The sequence below is a fragment of the Rhinopithecus roxellana genome, chromosome 2, assembly GCF_007565055.1.
Source record: "Rhinopithecus roxellana isolate Shanxi Qingling chromosome 2, ASM756505v1, whole genome shotgun sequence".
Taxonomy (NCBI): domain Eukaryota; kingdom Metazoa; phylum Chordata; class Mammalia; order Primates; family Cercopithecidae; genus Rhinopithecus; species Rhinopithecus roxellana.
In genome coordinates, this window is record NC_044550.1 from 16,646,416 (window position 1) to 16,652,657 (window position 6,242).

The following is a 6,242-nucleotide window of genomic DNA, read 5'->3' on the forward strand; positions in this document are numbered from 1 at the left end:
CAATTAGGAGAAGCTATGACATTTTTTCTTTCTAAAGTTTCCTTTGGCTTATTGAGCCCTAAGGTTGCATCTGCTCAGAGAAGGTACTTTTTATAGTTTACTGAAAGTTTCCACATAGGTTGCTGGATTATAACAACAACAACAAAACAGCAACTGTAGAATTCTATGCTTATATAAAGTATTGTTAATTTTAAAAACTGTTAAGGAAAAAAAAGCAAAGATATGAATAGTTATCTAACAAACTAAAAACTAAAAAACTAAAATTATGGGAAAGACTTTAATAATACAAGTAATCAGGCAAATGACAATTAAAATAGCTACAAAATATTATCTTTATAAAATTAGTGAATAATTCAGTAATAAAAGTCATTAGTGAGATGAGGATGTATTGAAGAGACACAAACTGCTAGCAGTTTAATTGGTATAGACTGTCTTAATTATTTTTGCAAAATTTGTCAAAGCCCTTTAAAAATATTTTGATTTAGAACTTTAGAACTTTAAATATAATAATAATAATAAATCTGACTTAGTAAATTTCCCGAGAGCTCATACTACCAGCATTCTCAGAATTCTCCTTTTCCTAGGAATATAAGTAAAATATAGGGCAATCTTGCAAGAAATTATGAAGACAGCCATATTGATGAGGTCACATAGCTAAAATAACTTCTTACCTAGCATTCTCCAAAAAATGAGAGCAATTTAAATAGATGCTTTTATGCCTTAGTGCTTCTTTATGTGATAGATTTACCAGGTACAAATCAATTCTGTGAAATGTTCATGCATTTATATGTAGGAAACAAACTAATTTTTTCCGCAGATAATTGAGAGAATATTGTTCAAATGTATACTTTAGTTTGCCAGATGTCTAGCAAGAGGAGAAACTGTCCCTTAAGTCTGTGTTCATATGCTTTTGTTACCGTATTTTCAGATAAACTTTTAATCTGAAGAATATTTGCTATTCTTCTACTTCTTCCTGGTATAATTTCTTGTTTGGTAGTTTCAAAATTTAAAATAATTTTTTTTTCTAATCTATCTAATTCCCTAGGGCCTCCCTCTTTCAGTAATTCTTTGAATTCATCACCAATTTGCTGCATTAACTATCCCTATTTTTATTGTCCACGATCTCCTCACATTCTCTTTCCTTTTAACTAGCTTAAATTCTATTTTACATCATTATAATAATTACATTACATAAAATAGCCCCCTTGCCCCTTCTATCTCTCCACAGTTCTCTCCACTTCAATATAATTCACTATTTACATTAGTTTACACCTTTGTTGCTGAACATGAATGGAGAAAAATTCATAGCCATGTTGACAGGTTTTACTTTTAATCAGTGACCACAGACTTCAAGTGAACCCTTACCCCTGCCTGATTAGCCTACTATGCTTCGGTAGTCATCTCCCATTTCTGTTCTCCTAAACTTCTACTCATCTATATTTTCTGTCCTCTTTTTTCTTCCAACCACTCCCAGCTCAGATTATGACTTTGTTTTCTATTACACTAAGAAAATAGAAGCAATCCGGAAAGAGCTTTCTTATTATCTTCTCACCAAATCTGACAAATTTGCATCTAATTTGATTATGGAGGCATTGTGTGTGATTCATTTCTTCTTATCTGAACAATGAAGCAGGCTCATGTGATAGGTCCACTTTTATTCAATCTATTTCTTTAAAGCTAATGTTAAGGTTCAGGAAGTTACTCTGCAGTTGGTATAGGGTGTGTATAAGACTTTTCTGACCCACCCTTTTTCTTTAGTAAATCATGAATCTATCTGACGATTCCTGTGAAAGTTAGCCATAAATTATTATGTATTGACATCATCTAGTAATAAGGATATTCCAGCTTATAGGTCACGTTGCATAATGCATAGAATTAACATTGATCTGAGGACTCTTATCTGTGCATTTTCCTTCCCAAGGCATTGCCAATTCATAGCCTTAGATTACAATTCAGGAAACTACTACAGTTGTGGAAAGCAGGAATCTGGTACAAATGCCCTTTTCTCTTTCCAACTTGGTTTCAAGATCTATACCACTAAGTAATACTGAACTATACGTGAAACTTGTGGCAGTTCTGAAAGAAGGATATGACAGTCTTTAGAGCTTTGGTTCCTTTAGCTCATCTATAGTGTGCTACATATGTGAGATTGTTAAATGTTAGTGAAAAAATGCTGTATTGATAGTATGAGTAGAAAAATGATAAAATAAGTTTAGGTTAAGATATGAAAGCGTACAAAATTAAATAAATGGAATTTGAACACAATTTCCAAGTATGTATAATAAATAAGACTGTATTCCTCAAAAAGATATTTTAAACAGTGGTACATTATAGACAATAGACAGGCACTTCTATCACTGGAGCCATTTGTTTGTAGATCCCAAGAGTTCTTTCTCTTCATTTTTCCTTTTTCCTTGTTCTATGTTCATAAAGACTGCTAAAATAAAACAATAAGAAAGCAGTATGATGTACTGGAAAAGTTAAAAGGTTTAAATTCTGGTCTCAGCTTCACTGGTTTTTAGTGTCGTAACCTTAGCTTAATTCTGTAAGCCAGACTTTCTTCAACTGTGAAATTGGGAACATAAGATACCTGCAACCTAGGGATATTGTAAAGATCTAATAATTTGTGTAAGAAAGTGACTGTTGAAATGCCTAGCAGACTCTGTATATTAAATAACTTTATTTTTAATAATTTCTTCAGTTTTGCTTGTACTGTCTTTGTCATTATTAAGTGAAACATACTTCCTAAGCAATCTCAACCATTTCCATAGCAGCAGCTACCTATCCTTTATGCTGGTGCTCAAATCTATATCATTGGTTCAGGGTTTTTTTCTGAACTTGTTTCTACTTGTAAGTGTCCCGCAAAAAGCTCAAACCCAAAGTGAACTGTCTTTTCTTATTTTACCTCAAAATGTGTCCTTCAGTAACCTGGGGATCGCCTTAGGGCTTCCTTTTTCTTTCACCTCCATTTCCAGTATGTGGGCAGGTTTTATCAGGTCTACCTTCTCAACATCCCTTTAAAACATCATTGGTTTAGTCAGCATCTTTACCTCTTCCCCATGTCTTTGTTCAAGATATTTGAACAAGATTTTCAATCTTGTTTTCCTTCAAATGAGTCTCACTGTCACCAAAGTAATTTGTCTAAAGACAAGGGTCTAAAGACAAGGGTCTTCTGGCATCCCTATGGTAAACAAAATAAGATCCAAATTCTTTAGTTTGATATATAGACTCCCCAGTATCTGCAAACATATTTGGACTCATATGCTTCTTCCTCCACTGTAAGCTCTGGATATCATGAGTTTGCAGTTGTCTACACATGTGATACTGTCTCATGCTTTCTTGCTTCATCAGTTCTAGTCTTTCATGCCAGAATGGCCCTTCCACCTTATGCCCAGCTCAGTTATATTATCAACCCACTGATGACCAGTTCATCTTTCCTGGAATCACTTAAGCATTACTCCAAGAAGCCCTCTCTGATGCCCTCTCCCTATATAGAGCCAATCGCCTTTTGTGTGACCTCTTCCTATAATTTCTAATTCATTTCTGTTTACATAGTTGACTCCATTTCTGCCATTCGAGTTCCTTAAAGGTAACAACTGTATCTAATTCCTCATGGTGTACTCAGTCTGCATAGTCAGTTCAGGAGACAGATGCCACAATCAAAGTCTGTAATTTGAGAAGTGTTCAGTAATGAGACTTTTCTCAAAGAGTGTGAACAGGAATTTGGGAAACCAATAAGGAATAAGACAGAGTCGGGAAGCTAACATAGAGGGAAGCCATACTGAAGGTAAGGGGAGAGAGTAAGTACAGAACACAGAGAAGATAATTATATGGAGAGGGCTTCCTGGGGCCCAAGAGCTGTGTGGCCATTTCTACAGGGATGCTGCCAACCTGATGTAAACCCTGTAGGGAAAGTAACTAGGGCGATAAATATTCCTGCTTCAGTGTCCTCCCTGCATGCCAGTATTTCCCATATTCTGAACATAGTCCAGAAGCTGGAGGGAAATGCATGCAGGCTATTAATGTAGTACATACAGTTAGCCTTCGGGGAGTCCAGAGCACACTGGAACAACAAAAAATATATAGTACAGAATTTAAAAGAACCGACAGATCCTAATTGCTTAAAAGGTATATGTTGAATGAAAGTTCATTGAATTATTACTCATGTGCCTTTGAAACCTGTACAAAAATGGACAATAAAGAGTTAAGCACAAATGCTCTGAAATAGCATTTCTGCCAGCTTTATACAGGATTACGTTGTGCAGCCACTTAGCTGCTTCAGCAGAGAAATGCTTTAAAGGGAAAGAACAGGAAGCACTGGAGAAAAAGGTTTTGTCATATTTCCTGGGGGAGAAGTGTGTTCCTGGTGGTGTTACCGAGAAGGTGGTCTTTTCTAACAAAAAGGTGATGTTTACGGAGGACAGATGGAAAAAAAATTAGGAAGGCCTGCATGCAAACACAAATAAGCAAGTAGACATAACAAAAGTGATGTCTAAATAAGAATACCAACAGCACAGGGATAAAGAGAAGTGAGTTTTAGTGACAGGTAGAGAAAAGCAGCAGCAGCATGACTAGAAAGGAAGGAGAAAATGGAGAAATAAAGTGAGATAATAAGGATTTACTGCAAGGAAAACAGGCAGTAGTATCAGGAGGAAAATGAGATATCTGCAGAAGGAATCTGTAAATCGCCCACAAAACTCATAACAACTGTGAGAGCCTTGGAATAGCATGTCTGCCAGCGTGGAAAGATTGTCCAGGAAATGACAGCCTGCTCACCCAGCAGGATCTGCAAGGACAATGAAGGCTCTTCAGGAAAACAACAAAATAAAGCCAAAAGAAGAGAAGAAATGGTTTGGGACCCACACTATTCAAATCCAGACTAATGAATTCCTAACAATTAGTTAGAGATGTCTCTCATTAACTGTACATGTACAAATTAATTCTTTGCTAAACTGATTATCATTTTAACATTCTGGGTATATGAAACTATACTCAAATAAATCAAATTGTCAGTTAAGCTTCTAATCATTAGGTGTCAAAATATCCCAGCCAGGTATTGTCTATGAAAAAATACATGACTTCATGGAAGTTAGAAAGGAAAAATTATGTGAAGCAGTCTGACACAGTGCTCAAGAATGTAGGCGTCAATATCGACATACATTTATGTCAATTCTTGCTCTACCACATAGCAGATACATTAATTGTGTTTTAGTCTTAGTTTCTTCCTTTGTAAAATGGACATAGTGCTTGTTCTTCCTTCACAGATTTCTTATGATAATTAGAAGAGTTAAGACACTTTAAATCATACATAGTTAATGCATATTAACACAGTGCCTGGCACACATTAATTGTTCAAATCCTGAATTATTACTATTTCTGATGGAACCTACTTTTTATTTGATTTACATGAGGTTGAAGGAAACTTTTGAAAAATTTTACATTTTGAGGATTGTAAAATATTGTGCAAATTTATGATATCATTGGCCGGGTGTGGTGGCTCAGCACTTTGGGAGGCCAAGGCAGGTGGATCATCTGAGGTCAGGAGTTCAAGACTAGCCTGGCCAACATGGTGAAACCCCGTCTCTACCAAAAATGCAAAAATTAGCTGGGCATGGTGGTGCATACCTCTAATCCCAGCTACTTGGGAGGCTGAGGCAGGAGAATCACCCGAACCCGGGAGGCGAAGGTTGCAGTGAGCTGAGATTGTGCCATTGCACTCTAGGCTGGGCAACAAGAGTGAAGCTATGTCTTGAAAGAAAAAAAAAAAAAAAAAAATATATATATATATATATATACACACACACACACACACACACACACACACACACATATCCCTATTATATATAATTATTTACAATCTAGGGGGAGTGACTGAAAAAGTAGCTTAAAGATGGCAATTTTTAGCACATCAAGATGCCATATCTAAATTGTATTGTTGGGTCGTTACATTGCATTGTAATTACAGGGAAAGATAAATAAAGGATATTGTTTTATGAATTAACTACATATCAGTTAAACTATAAGGTCATAATATCCAGTTATCAGTTTTTTCAATCATGTTTTTCTTGAGTTACATGGTTTGAAAAATAAAATATAGAGGAGCATATCATATATGTATTATCTAAATCATATTAATAGTTTCAAGAGTCATTCTACTTTACAAAGTTACTTTAAAGTGTTAGACACATAGTGAGTGCTTAATGAATATTAAAATTTTTTGATTTTAAATAGATGAGACTTGT